This window comes from Suncus etruscus, chromosome 8 (assembly GCF_024139225.1).
Source record: "Suncus etruscus isolate mSunEtr1 chromosome 8, mSunEtr1.pri.cur, whole genome shotgun sequence".
NCBI lineage: Eukaryota > Metazoa > Chordata > Mammalia > Eulipotyphla > Soricidae > Suncus > Suncus etruscus.
Window position 1 is genome coordinate 67,869,248 of NC_064855.1, and position 18,041 is coordinate 67,887,288.

At 36.3% G+C, this 18,041-nt stretch overlaps 1 pseudogene; it reads right to left on the reverse strand.

Annotated features, from left to right (window-relative positions):
* Positions 1 to 284: 284 nt before the first annotated feature.
* LOC126017180 (uncharacterized) lies at positions 285 to 369 on the reverse strand (annotated as a pseudogene).
* Between the last annotated feature and the right edge of the window lie 17,672 nt (positions 370 to 18,041).

Sequence of the window (18,041 nt, forward strand, 5' to 3'; positions counted from 1 at the left end):
GTTATAACAAATGATGGAATCTTCTGAGGAATTCTTTTTTTTAATCTTTTTTTTTTTTTTTTTTTTTTTGGTTTTTCGATCACACCCGTTTGATGCTCAGGGGTTACTCCTGGCTAAGCGCTCAGAAATTGCCCCTGGCTTGGAGGGACCATATGGGACACCGGGGGATCGAACCGCGGTCCTTCCTTGGCTAGCTCTTGCAAGGCAGACATCTTACCTCTAGCACCACCTCACCGGCCCCGAATTCTTTTTTTAATAATTACTTTATTTAAGCATTCTGGTTACAAAATATTGAATACTTCAAAAATTTGTGTGTCATACTTGCACAGGGGCCATGCTAATCTCTGTATCATTCTCTTTTTTTTTGGTTTTTGTTTTTTGGGTCACATCTGGCAGTGCTCAGGGGTTACTCCTGGCTTTACACTTAGAAGTCACTCCTGGCAGGCTCAGGGGACCACATGGGATCCTGGGATTCGAACTACCATCCTTCTGCATGCCAGGCAAACGCTTTACCTCCATGTTATCTCTCCAGCCCCGTATCATTCTAATTTTAGTATATGTACTGCCAAAGTGAGCACTTCTTTGGAATTCTTTAGGATATGATAATTTGTAATACACTTGGGATACATAAAATTTTATGTGAATTTTTTCTAGTTTTTGGCTATGTACAACTGTGCTCAGGCCTTACTCCTGGCTTTGTGATATGGGATCACCTCAAGTAGTGCTTGGAGAGACCATATATGATATTAGAGAATGTGACGAGGTCAGCCATGGGCTAGGCAAACACCTTACTAGTTTTACTAGCTCAATCTAAATCTCTACCTGTGATAATATATGTTCTTTAACTCTAGACTGTATTCTCAATTAATAATTTTTCAGTGTTTGGTCCACACCTGGAAGTGGTTGGAGACTACATCTGGCTTTGTGCTTGGGGAAAGCCATGTAGTATCTGAGCCCTTCTCATTTTTATTTTTAAGTTTATATGTTTTTCCTCTTACATCATTGACCTACAAAAGGTTTTCAGACAGTACATAGGAGATTCCCAAGTAGGTATTTGTTATTGGTATTTTGGGAATGCCAGAGGGTTGAATTATGAATAATTTATTGTAGAACTGGGCTGGAGAGCATGAACCTATGAGGCAGATAGTTGATTTTTAGGTTTTGTTTGGCTATACTCCTCATGGCTTCATTCAATGATGTCAGTTGCAATGGCTATACTATAGCCTCTTCCATTTAACAACTGTATAAGCCCCATAAATATTTTAGACCTAACTTACCGTGAGTGCAAAATAAGAGGGTAGAGGAAAAAATGACTGTGCAAATCTCAAGTGCTCCAACAAGATGAATTTGGTTAATCTAAAGAAAATCCTGTATATCTGTCTAGCAATGATGGGGGCCGGAGAGATAGCATGGAGGTAAGGCCTTTCATGCAGAAGGTCATCTGTTTGAATCCGCTTCCCATATGGTTCCCCGTGCATGCCAGGAGAAATTTCTGAGCATGGAGCTATTAGTTTCCCCTGAGCACTGCCGGGTGTGACTCAACTCCCCCCCCCCCCCCATACACACACGAAAGCAAAACTGTCTAGCAATAATGAGAAGAGTGGGTATATACCATATTTTCCGGCGTATAAGATGACTTTTGAAACAAAAAAAAAGTCAACTGAAAATCGGGGATTGTCTTATATGCTGAGTATATTCCGAAAAATGTTTCAATATGCCACTAAAAGAAAATTGTCTGAATTTTGCCGTAAAACGAATTTTCCAACTCGATCCTGCACCAATCACTGCCAGGCTGCTCGGACTGCCTCTCTAACTCAGCCAATCCAAGCAGACTTTTTATGCACGCAAATTATACAGTGTTCTGTACCCGAATCTACACTGTCAAAAGCCTGCTCAGATTGGCCAGAGTCAGAGAGGACATCTATTACAGTATAACCTTTAGACCTTTGCTTGTTGTGATTGGCTCACTGTGGAAGATACAGTTGCAGCACAGGAACATTCTGTCTTATACAGCAAATATAGGCCTAAACCTGTTTTAACTGTAAAATTAGGGATCGTCTTATACGCCGGAAAATACAGTAAGACATATTAAATTACATGATCTGCAATTTTGAGCTATTCATTAAATTATATATTATATTATATTATATATTATATTAATGAGATCATGTTTTTTGTTTGTGAAGTAAATACTTTTATTGAAAGAATGTTGCATAGAGAAGTATGAGAAGAGAAAAAGAGATAGAGATAGAGTGTTGTGTTAAATAGAGGAACGCATATTCAAGAAAGATCATGAGCTTTCCAGAGTAGAAAAAGCCTTCTTAAAATTATATTAACAAAAATAAAAATGTTCTATATTCTATAAATATTTTATGTAATGTTTCATAGGCTTATCACATGACACTATTTTAAAACTTTAATAAATCTGTAGACTTTAAGTAGGATAAGTGCTGTTTTGCATTTTAAATAGTATTTCTTGTCTTTCCACAGTTGGTTACTGACAAGTGCCTCTCTGTAGGATTCCAACTAAGTACTTGTCCCAGATTATTAACTTTAATCTAGTGGAAATGGATGCCATTGGCTTTCTCTTGCAAGAATCAAGAAACTTAGATCAGTAGGTGTGTCTCTTTTCTATTTTGTGTTTTGTCTATTTCAAAGTTACTTGTATTTAAATGTAAAAGAATATAGAAAGTCACTGGGAATAAAACTCAGATATGATCCCAAGTGTGAAAAGGAAGTTTGAACATGTTTACCAAGTTTCATTGAGGAAGTTGATAAGGAGATTACTATCTTCAGCTATCTTAGAAAATTGAGACTGGGCTTTCTTGTAGAATACATACGAGCTTTCAGCACCTTTTCTTTATGCCCAAAGGTAAACTCTTGACAGTCAAGAGTATAATAGAAACTTTAGGTGGAGTGTGTGTATGAGGGAAAGGTTTGATGCACTGGGGAATGGCTAATATTTACCCTGGTGTTTTGAACTGGTACAGGAGGAATTGGTAACAGAGTTAAGTTACATTTGAGCTACTTAGTAGAAGATATTACAAAATGAATTTTGACTTTTGCCAACTCTTGAGTATTTCTCAGGACACATTTTTTTGCAGTCATATCCATCTCAGACATACCCTGCACATTAAATATTCCTCCACTTGCACTAAGTCCATATTTACCACTTGCATTAAGTCCATATTTATTTGCCACTTAGTGTAGAGGAAGTGAAAAAGGAGAATGTGCATTAATTAAATTTGTAGGATAAGGGGAGGTTGGCCATGCAGGCTATTCCTTTTGTTTCTCTTCCTGTTCTACTCACTACTTGGAACACAGTTTCCAGTTCCTCTTCCAGATAAGTTTGTAGTATTTTACTAATTGAGTCTGGAAAGTGACACAGATTTGGCTTCAAGCAGTGAGAACCTTGTCAACACTTAAAAATGTTATATAGCAAAAATCTTGGGCGATTCAACTGACACAAATGAGGAGCAAGATGAGGAGCCACAGTCACTCTGGTGAATAGCAAATAGAGACAGGCCCAAACAGTGCCATTCACATGGAAACAGTCCAGTCTAGTGCAGTCAAATGAGAAGACATTCCAAGATAGTGGGCGGGGAGTTGATATTTCTAACATATGACTGCAGAGTCATTTCTATAGAAGTGTGTAGATAGTTTTATTTATATATTGTCATAGAACCAAATGGTGCATTTTTCTTTTTTTACCTTTTGGAAAAGTACTTGGAGAGTGACTGCACTTATCTGAAGTAATTTCAAGGTGTTTGAGAAGGCGATGAGTCCATCTGATGAAACAGAGATAATAGCATTTTCTTATAAGTTTTAGTTACTTTCCACAGAATATTCTTTGTAAAATAAATGCATTTTTTTACAGACTGAAAATATCTATCAAGATTTTTTTCTTCAAATAAAATGGAAAAAAAAGTGTTTGCCATGAGGCAGACTAGAGGGTGGGAGGTAAACTGGGGACATTTGCAGAGGGAAGGAGACATTTTTGAAGGCATGGGTGTTGGAATATTGTAAGCTGAAATTCAATCATCAATAATGTTGTAAAGGAGCGTTCACAGTGATTCAATTATTAAAACTAATTTTAGGACTTATTTCTTAGTCTTTATTTTTTTACTTTATTTAAAGAAAATTCATCACATAATAGATATAGTTGACCATCATACCGTTTTTTCCATATATTTGAGAGAACAAAAATTTTAAAAAGATTAAAAATAAAATAAAAAAGAAAAAGGAAGAGAAGAAAGAAAATTTAACAAAGGAAAGGAAGAAAAAAGGAAGTACAGTGGCAAGCAAATCTGTGAAAATTATTGTTTCTCCAATGAAGTCATTAAGACAATGGCAAAAGGTTTAGTAGAACTCTTGTTAGCTGTTCATTCTTTTATTTCATTTGTTGCTGAAAATTAAGTGACATCAGTTACACATTAGCATTTAAATTAGTGTGTTCCTATAGGGATAAGAGCATCAAACAAATCAACAACGGTGTCCAGAAATTCAAAGCACTATTACTGATCCTGTGGCTTTGTGAGGTGTGTTCTCAGCTGCCAGGCTTCCCAGAAGAAGGAAGATGTGGTGTGGGAGTGCCCCACATACCTGAGTGGCATCTCTGTGTCTCTGCAGAGAATTGTTGAGCAGTGGTGACAAAGGGCCAAAGGGAAAGTGGTGATATGGGTGATGGGAGGCAGCAGGTGTGGCTTCAGCAGGGAGGGGCTCAGCCTGCCCTCTCCTCCAGAGTTTGCCAGCTTCCAGCTGCATGGCCTGAGTACCCAAAATTTTTCATGGCTTGGTTTACACCTCTTTGAAGGAAAGAGTGATTCTATGGAGCTGGCACTGTGAGAAAAATTGGTTCTTAGACTTTCTTACCTCAATTTCTCAGTTTCTGTGAGACTGTGAGCTTGTGTTCATTTATGATGTGGGATGCTTGTTTCCTGAAGGAATGAAGGCAGGAGGCAGCGAGGGTCAGGTCTCTCTGTCTTTTTTGGGCATCTCACTTAGATGCTTGGATATCAAAGATTTCCTTTCAAAATATGAATAAATTACTTGCCTATTTCAACTTTTATTTAAATCTTAGGTATTAGGGAGGAGAAATAATAAGAAACTACTATATCTGGCTGAACTCTTCAGAGAAAAGTAATAAACATATTTATTAACATGGTAGTTGCTACTAGGTGAGAGTTTTTTTCCTTTGATTTTATTATGTATTTTTTTTCTGTTTCTTTTTTGTTTGTTTAATATGCTGTATTTGTGATCCTTGAAGTCAAGTAGGAAAAAGCAGTGTTATCCTTTTGCTTTCCTAAAAGACTCTAAACAAGGCTTGGGCATTTGTTTTTGGCTTAAACATTAATTACTTTATTTAAACATTGTGGTTACAAGATTTTCATAGTACAATTAGTTTCTCCCTATCCCATCTCCCTTTAATACAAAGTTGTTCATGATTGAGTTTCAGTCATACAATATACAATACCTTTCACCAGTGCACATTTTCTCCCACCAATGTCCCCACTTTCCCTCTAGACCTTTCCCTTCCTGCCTCTGGGATAGACATTTCTCTCTTTTTATTCCTTTCTTTTTTTCTCTTTTAGATACTGTGGTTTGCAATACTGTTACTGAAGTGGTGTCATGCTTGTTTATCTCCCTTCAGCACCCAGTTCTTCTCCAGAATAATCATTTCCGACTATCATTGTCATAGTGTTCCCTTCTATACTCTAAATGCACTACCCCACTATTTGTGGCAATGGACTGGTACTCCAGGCTTTTATCTTTAATGTCTCTATATGCTATCTTATTTTTTAAATATCCCACAAATGAGTATGATCATTCTATGTCTATCCTTCTACATCTGACTCATTTATATCAGCATAATTATGGTTCTCTATATCCATCCATTTATAAGCAATTAAAATTTTGTTTTCCTAGCAGCTGCATAGAATCCCATTGTATAGATGTACTATAGTTTCTTTACCAGGGATCATTTTTGGTAATGTTCTGGAGTAATAAATGGTGATAGTGATGAAAATGAGATCAGCTATGTACAAAGATAATGCCTTACCCCTACACTAGAAAAGAGTCTTGATGATAGTTCTCATATGAGTTGATGGTTCTTCATACAATGAAGTATTCTCATGGATCCTCAATACCTATTACTGTAATTTTATGGTAATTTAGCAATATTATGGCTATTCTGTTAGAATATGTTCCATGAAGTGAGAGACCAGGTCACTCTTAGATGTATAGTTTTAGTATATACTATAATACACATAGCACATAATAGAGAAGATATTTCTTACTGACTTTATAAATAAATGAATATACTCAAATATATTGCAACTCAGTCATGCTCTACATTCACTGGATTTGTTATATCTAATCAGTATCTTAAAGTATTGTACATTGAAGGACAGGTGTCTTTTTTAGTTCAAGGTGATAAGAAATAACCATTCATCATTTTAGAAATACTTCTCACAGGATTCTTACCTTCAGGTCTAACTATCAGTCTTTGTCTGATTTAAAGTTTTATAGTTACATTTTACTCTAAAAGGTGAAAATTTCTCTACCATCTTTGTTTCATCACTTTGGTTATTTTACTTTTTAGTTTAATTTTAGGCCACACCAAGCTATGCTCAGGGGCTACTCCTAGATCTTCACTCAGAAATTACTCCTGGAAGGGGCTGGAGTGATAACACAGTGGCATGCTTTTGCCAAGCATGCAGCTGACCAGGACGGACCTTGGTTTGATCCCTGATGTCCCATATGGTCCCCCAAGATGGGAGCGATTTCTTAGTGCATAGCCAGGAGTGACCCCTGAAAGTCACCGGGAGAGGCCCAAAACCAAAAAAACCCAAAAACAAACAAACAAAAAAAGAAATTACTCCTGGCAGGTTAAAACCCAGGTTGACCCCATGCAAGGCAAGTGCTTTATCTGCTATACTTTTGCTCTGGTCCCCACTTATTTTTTAAAAAGACATATCCTTATCAGGCATGTAGGAATTATTTCAACATAGCATGAGGAATAGAAAGAGTTTTAAGTGGGCAAATTCTGATTTAATTGTTGGTATATATTTTTAATTATATAGTTTATATACATAAACAGAATACAGAAATCATTTCTTTCCTCTTTTTTAATTAAACCATTGTGAGATACAGAATTAAAAAGTTGTTATTAGTTGATTTTTAGTCATATAATATCCTAACACTTATCCCTTCAACAGTGTTCATTTTTCACCATTAATTTCCTCACTTTTTTTGGTTGCTCATGGCTTGGGGGATCATATGGGACACTGGGGGATTGAACCGAAGTCTGTCCTAGGCTAGCACGGGCAAGGCAGACACCTTACCTCTAGCGCCACCAAATTTCCTATTTTTCTCCCTTTCTTCTCATCCTAGCCCCAGCCTGCTTCTATAGCAAACATCTCTCTCTCTTTCTCTCTCTCTCTCTCTCTCTCTCTCTCTCCCTCTCTCCCTCTCTCTCTCTCTTTCCCTCTCTCCCTCTCTCCCTCTCTCTTGCTCTCTCTCTCTCTCTCTCTCTCTCTCTCTCTCTCTCTCTCTCTCTCTCTCTCTCTCTCTCCCTCTCCTCCTTTTTCCTTTTAGTGCTTTGCAATACTGTTACTGAAAGGGTAGTATACATATCACTTTACTTCCTTTCAACACCCTGTTCTTGTCCAGAGTTGATCATATCCTACTCTTTTTGTCATAGTGGTTTCTTTGTTTTACCTACATTCTTCCCTCTATCATTTTGCTATCTTGTGTCTTATCAACATACAGATTTATTGAGAACACCTCTACAGGTTCAGTTTGCAATTCAATCATTCTCAGAAATATAATTCTAGAGGAATTATTTATTTGCTAAAAATATTTAACTTTTGGTGACTTTTTTCTATGATATTTATTTTTTTCTATTATTTTATTGAGGTATATGGTTTCCAGTAGTATTTCTATTGTTGTTTAATACTTGCAGTGCTTTATCACCCCACCATCAGAGTATCAAGGACCTTCCATCATTGTCCCAAGGTGCTTTCTCACCCACCCCATTTTGTATCCTCAGTTCACTATTCTTTTGGCAGCAATACTTGTGATTTAGCAAGAACTCTTTCCTTCAGCCATATTCACATATTTTTTCCACATGTTGAATAGCACTGTAATGAGAATTATTAACAAAACTTAGTTTAACAATAAAACCTTAAGGTCTTTGTAATAAATTTTGTTCAAGATTTATTACATGGATCAGATAAAAACATGATTTTTGTTAATTATATCATTTAACCATTACTTGATAACACTTTCCAAAACTTGGATTCTGCAGATAACGAAGCCCAAATTAACTTTAATAATTCACCCTCAAAAACAACAGGGTAGTATGTTATAAATTAAATTTTGTATTTGATGACAATTGTGGATTCATAAGCAATTATAAGAAATAATATAGAGGTGTTGGAGAGATGGTACTGCAGGCACTTGTATTACATGTGGCTGACCTGGCTTTGATCCCTGGTCTCCCAGATAGCCTCACAGCACAACAAATGATCCCTATGTATAGACCCAGGAGTAAGGCCTGAGCACAGATGAATATTGCCTAGAAACAACAACAATATAATATGTAGAAGAAAATCCCTTGTACTTTTAATTTATTACCAAAGTAATTCTTTGATATATCCAAAATATCAAAAGTAATATATGTATATATTGCTTTTTGGGCCACACCCTTTGATGCTCAGGGGTTACTCCTGGCTATGCGCTCAGAAATTGCTCCTGGCTTGGGGGAACATATGGGATGCTGAGGGATCAAACTGCAGTCAATCCTAGGTTATCACGGGCAAGGCAAAAGCCCTACTGCTTGCGCCACTGCTCCGGCCCAGACAAAGGTCCTTTGTTAGAACCTCTTCTTTCTCCCCATAGTTTGCACACCAGTACCTACTAATCCTTTTCATCTATAAATTTGATGTTTGTAAGTTTTTATTTAACATAGTATATGACACTGGGGGATTGGATTTTCCACTCAGCATAATTCCCTGTAGTTTCACCCAAGTTATTGTGTGCTAATGCTTTGTTCCTTTCTATTTTTCATGAGTAACCGATATTTTATTCTTTCTTCTTTTGTTCAGAGGATTTCTGTGTGTTTTTCTTCAGATTTTAATTTGTATGAACAAAATTGTTATAGACATTCATGTATAAGGTACATTTAGTTGTTCAACTTTTATTTCTTTGTGATAAAATCCCAGAGTATAGCTTGTGGGCATTTCCATGTTTAGTTTTAAAAGAAACTGCTAAAGTATTTTCCACAGTGGCTCTGCCATTTTTCAGCCCTATCAATAAGATGTGGATGACTTGCTTTGTTTATAACCTCAGCAGCATTTGTTCTTTGTTATTGTCTTTTTATTTTTTTTATAGAGGTGAACATATATGGAAACTTCTTTCAAAAAATGTATAATCTTTTTTATTTTTATGTTGGAACTAGAACTAAGAGGTATTGAGTGTTAGAGATTATGGTGGTTTTAACTTGCATTTCTCTAATACTCTTATGAAACTCTTGTTCTGTGTTCACATCGTGGCATGCTCAGGGTTGGTCATCACAAGTCTGGTGCTTGACTGTCCACTGGAGTGGTGAACTTGACAGAACCACCTGCTGTCTTGTCTCCCACTGCTCAGCAGGGTATTTTGATGACTGGGCAGAGTTCTAACTTGTGCACAAATCTTTTGAAACCTAGTCTTTGACCTGGGACACTTGATTTGCCCAGTCTCAAATGATTCACAATGCCAACACAGATTTAAGAAATGAGAAAGTAGTGTCAGTTTTCTTCCTCATGGATGAAGCAGCAAAATCAAGTAGCAAAGGGTGTGAATCCAAAGAGGAAGGAGAAATTTCGGGGGCTGGGGTTACTATACAGCTAACACACCATAAGCAGTATCAGATGCAACTAATTCCATTTCTTTTCTCCCTCTTTATAATACAAATTAGCCTCATAGAGTATGTATTAATGAAAAGATGTATGTGACTGAAAGTTGAAAGATCATTTATATATGTCTATGTTAAAATTTGTATTTAATCTTGGCCCTGGAGTAATAGTGCAGCAGTTAGGGCGGTTACCTTACATGGGAATGATTCAGGTTAGAACCTCAGCTTCCCATATGGTTTCCTGAAATCTGCCAGTGGTGATTTGCAAATCCAGAAGCAAGCCTGAGCACTACTAGGCATGGCCCAAATAAAAATATTAGATTAAATTTCTATATTAGTATTGGGTTTTTTATTTAAGGTTTTATGTTATAGCATACCCAGTGCTTAGAGGCTACTTTTTTTTCTATGCTAAAGTAACACAACTGGTAGTACTCAGAGTGTTGAAGATTGAACTGGGTCAATCCAGAGTACACAATGTTGAGGAATGAACCTGGGCAGTCAGGTTTTTAACCCTGTACTATTTCTCTAGCTCTGTTCCCTTTATTTATAAACTTACCTTTAACAGGTGCAGCATCGGCTTCTGTTTTAATAACAATGGGGCAATATGGTAATTAGAGAAATTGCATCTATTTTTATATTGTGTATAGGTTACATAGAGAAGATTTTGTTCATCCATTTGAAATTCAGCAACTTCTGGAAGAGACTCTACATTCAGCAGATTCTTGCTAAGTGCCAGGCACTGAAATGAGATCTGCTGAAGACCTATGGCTCAGAAAGACACATGACTGTACTTGAAGTTCCTAGTTTCCTGTATTATGTCTTCTTACCTGCTCATACACAGCTTTTGCTCTGGCACTTACTAGGAATTTTTTCTTCTACCAGGTACAATTTGACATGGCATTACTGCTTTTCTTCTCCTCTAATCACATGTATTTAGAGGCTGCTGCTCAGAGCTTTCTCTATGGACAGGATGTTTTGGGTGACATGTTTGAGTAACAGTATCCTGGGTTTATTCTATAATTTGTAATGGATGTCACCCATTTTGGAGCAATTCTTTTCACTTTAGTAGCGAATTATGGGCTTAGTGGAGGGAGTGTATGTCTCAGCTATAATTATTTTATGACTTTAGCAGTCTAGTATTCTGTCATGTTTTATTTATTTTGCTAAGATCAGAAAAAAATCAGCAATATATCTTCCTATAATTTTATCTATTTGACAACTTAGAAAACTATTATGGAAAACTTTGTAAGTGTAACAGAGGTTAATAACTGGGGGAATAATATACCAAATGTTAGGATGTTATGACTGTCTGGAAGTTTTAGTAATTTCTTATTTATGTTAAATTTGTTACACTATAAACTGTATTATGTTCACATTAATTTTTAATTTTATGAAATAAATTTAGGATACACAGTTAATGATCTCTAACCTGAGAGAGCATGAAAGTAAACAGTCTTAGAGATTCACAGGTATACCGGAAAGCCCTTACTTAAGTAGTGACAGAGGCTTCCTGAATATTTGTTTCATCAACAGAAGAACTAGAGAATTTGGACCACATTTCATTCTTTGACATTGATTCTGTATTTTTTCTCCTGGTGTCTCTATTTTTCTCCACTTTTTGTACTGTGCATAATTCATACTCAAAGGTGATGCTTTTGACATTGATGGTCATTTGCAGACATGAAAAGAGCTGAACATGCTCATATTTAAACAAAATATTTTCAGTTAGGCATATGCTTTGATGTTTCCTGTGCAGTATGGCAGAGATAAGTGGTTAGTGTTCTTGAGTTTGCAAAGTGTGTCTCTTCTTTATGTCCTTATAGAGAAACAAGTGACCTCTGAGTTTTCTGTTGGAAAAGTTGAACAGCAAAGTGGATATCCTTAATTTTGAAGCAGAATCCTATTTACAAATATTGATGCAATAAAAACTTAAATAAATTTAGTTGTAAAGGTGGTCAGCATGAGTTAGTATTATAATTTAGAATCAAGAATTTGGGGGCCAGAGAGATAGCGCAGCAGTAGGGCATTAGCCTTGCATGCAGCCTACCTGGAATGGACTCGGGTTCAATTCTCAGTAGCCCCGATGGTTCCCTGAGCCAGCTGGGAGCGACTTCTGAGTGCAGAGCCAGGAGTAACCCCTGAACACCACTGATTGTGGCCCCAAAACTAAAAAAAATAAATAAATAAAAAATAGAATCAAGAACTCAGGACTAATTATTCATAGCACAAGCAAATACATAAAGGAAATTCCAGTCTAAGTCCAAGTTCTGTAAAGTTAAGGACATATAGGTGAAATACCTCATTCACCCTTCTGGATTCTGAAGCTGGATAAATGAATGAATTGACCCCATAAAAATTAATGAAAGAGGGCCCGGAGAGATAGCACAGCGGCATTTGCCTTGCAAGCAGCCGATCCAGGACCAAAGGTGGTTGGTTCAAATCCCGGTGTCCCATATGGTCCCCCGTGCCTGCCAGGAGCTATTTCTGAGCAGACAGCCAGGAGTAACCCCTGAGTAACGCCTGGTGTGGCCCAAAAAACCAAAAAAAAATTAATAAAAGAATCGAACAACATTCAATAGTATACATATGGGGAGAATTTACAAAATTTTGAGTTCTAAAGTAGAATAGGTAAAACCAGGGATTTTTTCCCCTAAGTTTTGGGATCTGGGGTATCAAGGACAGAGAAGGGGGATACTCCACATGAGAAAGTATGTGAATTTGTAGGACAGAAGAGTGCCTTTGGGCGATATCTTGCCTTAAAATATATTTCTCAAATCAATCAAATAAATCATACTGTGAATCTATTTCTTAATATAAGTAATATTCTGAGTAATATGCCTTATTGAAGTAATAATAAATTTTACCTGAGTCTGCCCGGATTTCAGTTAACTCTAGACTCCATACCACATTGACAATTTTTGCAACAGGTCCACACTGGACACATGGAGAAAAGTCACCTAATCCTTTGATAGAGAAATGATATTAAGTTACTATTAAGGAAAGTTGGTGATAATAAAATGAGGAAGAGAAGCAAAGGTGGGCCTTAAGGAATAGACTATAATGAAGAATTTTATTATTAGGAGTCCTCCTTGGTGGTGACAAATTATGCTGTTTCATGATTCATAAAACTGTTATAGTTTTGTTTGTTTGTTTGTTTGTTTTTGGGCCACATTCAGTGACACTCCAGGGTTATTCCTGGCTCTGCACTCAGAAATCGCTCCTGGGTTGGGGAGCCTCATGGGATACCCGGGATCAAACCCAGGTCTTTCCTGGGTCATCCATGTGCAAGGCAAGCATCCTTCTGCTAAGCTACTGCTCTGGCCCTCCAGAAACTGTTATAGTTTTCACTCTGAGAATTTTCCCAAACTATTTGGTGGATGGGGCTCAGAGAATCATTCAAAGTATGTAGACCAAAGACACAAACTAATGCAGGAGATGTATCTTAATTTTTTTTCTCTTTTTGAATACATTTCCTCTTTTTAGAGCATTCCTTTTTCCTTTTGGAATTGTGATCAACTTCCTTTGTCCTCCTATGGTTTGAGATGTTAACCTTAATTATTAATTCCCAGTCCTCTGGCAAGATTCTAAGAAACCATATCAGTATTTTAAAATCAGTGTATTCTGATTTACTTGCAACAATTAGAAATTGAATTAAATGACATTTATATAGCATAAAATCTGAAATACATACGGATAAATCAGACATAAATGTCATAAAAATCTATACACCAACAAATTTCAAAATATGTCTGAAAAGTAGTTAAAGAAGGACTAAGCGAAGTGCTCTAATATCTCAATATTATTGTAATTTCATTTTTTTTCCAAATTGTTCTATTTAATATGATCCAAGTTAAAATGCCTGCAGTTCTAAAATAGAAAAGATGAATCTGAAAAGTTTTGAATGTAAAGATCCTTGCGTACTCAAACCACTTTGATAAAGAACAAATCCGAAAGACTGGATTTCAAAAATTTATAAAGGTAATTAATTCATAGTAAATAATGCTGGTATTCCAGCAGACAAACAGACACTGGAATAGTGGACCAAAATAGATCTGGACATATATAGCTAATTGATTTTTAGACAAAAGTGTAAGAAATTTCAGTAGAGGAAGTATCATTTTTTTCAACAAGTTTGTTTGGAAGAATTATTTATCAATAGCAAAAGAAAGTAAAAGAAAGCCAGAGACAGAATCAGAGTTATGCCGTATAATGTATATAAATATAAACACAAAATACATTATGAATATACTGAAGGCCTAAAATTATAAATGCCATAGAATAAAAAAAATTTTGACATTTAGCCAAAGATTTCAGAATATATAACCATAACTTGTAAAAGAACAAGTTGATAAATTGTATTTCACCAAAATAAAAATGCCTGTTCTTTAAGATATCCTGCTATGAAAATACAAATATAAGCCATAAATTTGGGGAAATATTTTTGAATGTATTTAGTTACAAACTTGCATCCAGAATATATAAGTTAATTTCAAAATCTAATAGAAATCCATTTGCTAATAAAGGGCAAATTATTTAAACAAATACTTTACCAAAGGAGATATATAGATGGCAAGTAAACACATGAAAAGATGCTAAACATCAGTACTAATTAGGGAAGTTTAAATTAAATTCCCAGTGAGCTAGCACAACCAGCACATTAAAGGAACTATAATTAAAACAACTTATATCAACTCATATCAATTGAAATAACTTTCATATCAAATGTTGATAAGGATGTGGAGAAAATGGAACTTTCATACCCAGTTAGTGGAAATATGAAATGGTAGTCACTTCAGAAAAATAGTTTGGCATATCCTTAAAAACAAAACATATCTAGCAGGTAACTTACCATTTCCACTTCTGTGTATTTATTCAAGAGGAAAGAAAAATAAATGTATCTGTAAAGACTTGTAGAAAAATATGCATAGAAATGTATAGTTTGTAATAGTCTCAAACTTGAAACAATTCAAATGTTTACCAGCAGGGAAAAGAAAAATGCTATCTTGGGATAGTAATATCTGTGCTGAATCTATGCAAGAATAAAATTTAATGAATTACTGATTCATGCAAAAGCATGGATGACTCTCAGTATAATTATTCTGAGTGAAAGAAGCCCCCCCCAATGCACTGTAAGTTTCCATATCTTTAAATAGTATAAATTGCTAATGGATTTCTGTGTCAGAAAATAATTCCATTGTTGCTTAGGATGGGAGAGAGGAAAAGGAAAGGGTGAAGAAGGCCAGAAATTCCTGGTGGCCATAAATATGTTCATAATCTTGACTGTAGTGTCAGTCTCAGATATAATCAAATGTTAAAAAACAAAGGAGATTGTATACTTTAAAATGTGCATTTTGTTGACTGAATTACACCTGCATAGAGTGGTTGAAAAAGCAGGCTTGTGCAAGAGTGTAGCAGGTTGGAGAATGAAGGTGAGTGGTGTAGGCATGTTATAGGCACTGAGGAGATTTGCTGAAGGTTTCACTGGGGAGGTGACCTTTGTTGAGCTGAGGAAAAAAATAACCACCAATCCAAAACATTCTGACCACAGAGGCATTGCCAGAGGTGAGAGGTTTGAAAGAGCACAACAAAACATTGGCCTTTAGAGATGCTTAACCTTCTGGAATCCTCTTAGTCCACAAAGCAGGGAATTAGATATGGGAATCTTGTTTTTTATTATGAAGTATTAAGATGTTAGTTTATAGTACAGGGGAACCACTAAAGGTGTTGAATCTGGGTAGCAATGCCCAGATTTCTCCTACTGTAAGTGGAAGTGAGGAGCTTGGAGGTTGTAGTTTCTAGAGAGGTATGATGCCTTAATGCTTACCCACCTCAGCTACAGGAGGAAGTGCCTTTGGGGAATTAGGATGGTGAAGCTGGTCAAAAGGACACCTAGCACTGAGATCTAACTTTGAAAGGTAGTTCCCCATTATTTTCATTGGCAGCTGTCAAGCTGCACCCAAATACACTTGATTTTCACAGCATAGGACAGGTTTCTTACTACACAAGTTCTCAGGAAGTCATGGAATCTTAGCTGGAGTGAGGAATTCCTCTTGTAGGAAAGGGAAAGTCAGTTCTGACTTCTGGCCCAGATTTTCAGATTTGACATTTACCCTCAACGAAAAGAAATTCAGGAGGTGATGAATGGTGAAGTAAAGAAGTTTTATTTAGAACTTATGCGGAAAGAGAGTAACATAATCAAGAGCATTTCCAAGGGTAGAGGGCTGCTGATACCCCATAAAATAAAAGAAAGGAATCATATATCTTTGGTAGTGAGTGGGCGACTTTGAGAATGGGAAAATGTGCTCTGTAAAGTTGGTATTATATGTTTTTCCCCCAAAAACCTTCCCATCTGTGTGACTTTTTATGTATATAAGTCTATTAGAGGGTGTTTTCCAAGAAAAGAAGTTGGAACTTTTGTGGTCTACCTTCATATTCTTATTTTAACTTTTTGTTCTTGCTGGAGTCTCTCTAGAGGGATCCAACTTTTTCTGAACTGGTGCTGATGCTAGTTAGAGTCTTATCAATCTAAGTTCCTGTAGTCACACATGGGTTCTGGCTTTCATGCTTGTTAGGCTCTGTTATTTGTTAGGTCTACTGACAAAGTAACTTCTTTAGATGATTACATCTTGCTTCATGCCTTATTTCCAACAGCCTACTGTTTCAATTTTAATGAAGAGACTTCTTACAATAGAATAAATGCCTAAGTATGATAATGTAGGGAACATAGGATTTTAAAGAAAAATGATTTTCCATTTACAAAGTCTCCATATGAGAACTTCTTGTACATTTAATCTAACTTCTTACTATAAATGAGCCTAAGAAAATTTTGATGACATGGAAAAATTTTAACCAGATACCAACTGTGGAGACTCATATAACATGGTGGTGCAAGGTGTATTTTTGCTTTTATCTCCTGTCATCTCCTTACTCTGTTTATTAAGAGAGCATGCACATTTAACAATCTTGTTTGAACTAAAGGGTCACAGATATGCTACCTTAATCTGAATAGTAGAGGTACTTTACTACAGAATTGAATCCAAGTGGATTAGAGAGGCATGATTGGATGCACAGACATTTGGAAGACCTTTCCATGTGGTGAGGACATATGGCCTAAACCCACTCTGCCTAGCTTGCTTTTTAAACCTCCCTGTTGTGTTGAAAGCCAGCATTGTATAGGTAGCTCATAATACGTCGGTTGGACTATGATCCTTGTGTTGGCAATAAAGGGTGCTGTAATAATAATTCTTCCCCGAGTCAAGCATGGCAGAGGAGATCACTTTAATGACCACATGTGCCTTGATTTCAATGTAAATGTTTCCACTACTTGATATACTTGATTCAATCCATATGATGCCAAATTTTCTTTTCCAGGTAGGAAAATCTTGGGGGTTTTTTTCCTCCTAGGAAGGGACTTTAAACTTTATGTGTTGGAAATCTAAATCTCCAAATGATAACTCTTCACCTGGGGAAAACCAAAAGTTTCTTTGCCCCGACTTTTAGCAGAATGTAAGCTAGTAATATTTTTTTGGGGGGGTCACACCCAGCGGCACTCAGGGTTACTCCTGGCCTCTGTGCTCAGAAATCGCTCCTGGCAGGCACGGGGGACAATATGGGATGCCGGAATTTGAAGAACCGTCCATCCTGGATTGGCTGCTTGCAAGGCAAATGCCCTACCACTGTGCTATCTCTCCAGCTCCAGCTAGTAATATTTAAATTGTTATTAAAATAAAATCAGATCCAGTTCTTGCATGTTTGTTGGACACAGAGGATGGTTGATGAACATTAATTTTAGAGTAGAATTATTGCTATATGTTTTATAATTTGATTTTAATATTTATTGACTTATATTCTGGGAGAGTTAATTTAGCAAAAATATTCTGAACTCCTAAAGGTCATAAGTAAAACAATAATGAAATAAAAGGATGCTGAGAATAATTTCACTTGATTATGCTGTAATGGCAACTACTCAACTCTCTTTTAAAATAGGCAGAAGTAGATGTTTGTTATTGTCATTATTACTGTTTTTACTGTTACTCTTAGTTAGAAAATAACATCAGTGACATTCTCAGAGATCATTGGTTTGTACAGGTTTTAAATTAAGCCAGGTTCTACTAATTGCCAGGTGAGGAGCAATGCTGGTCCC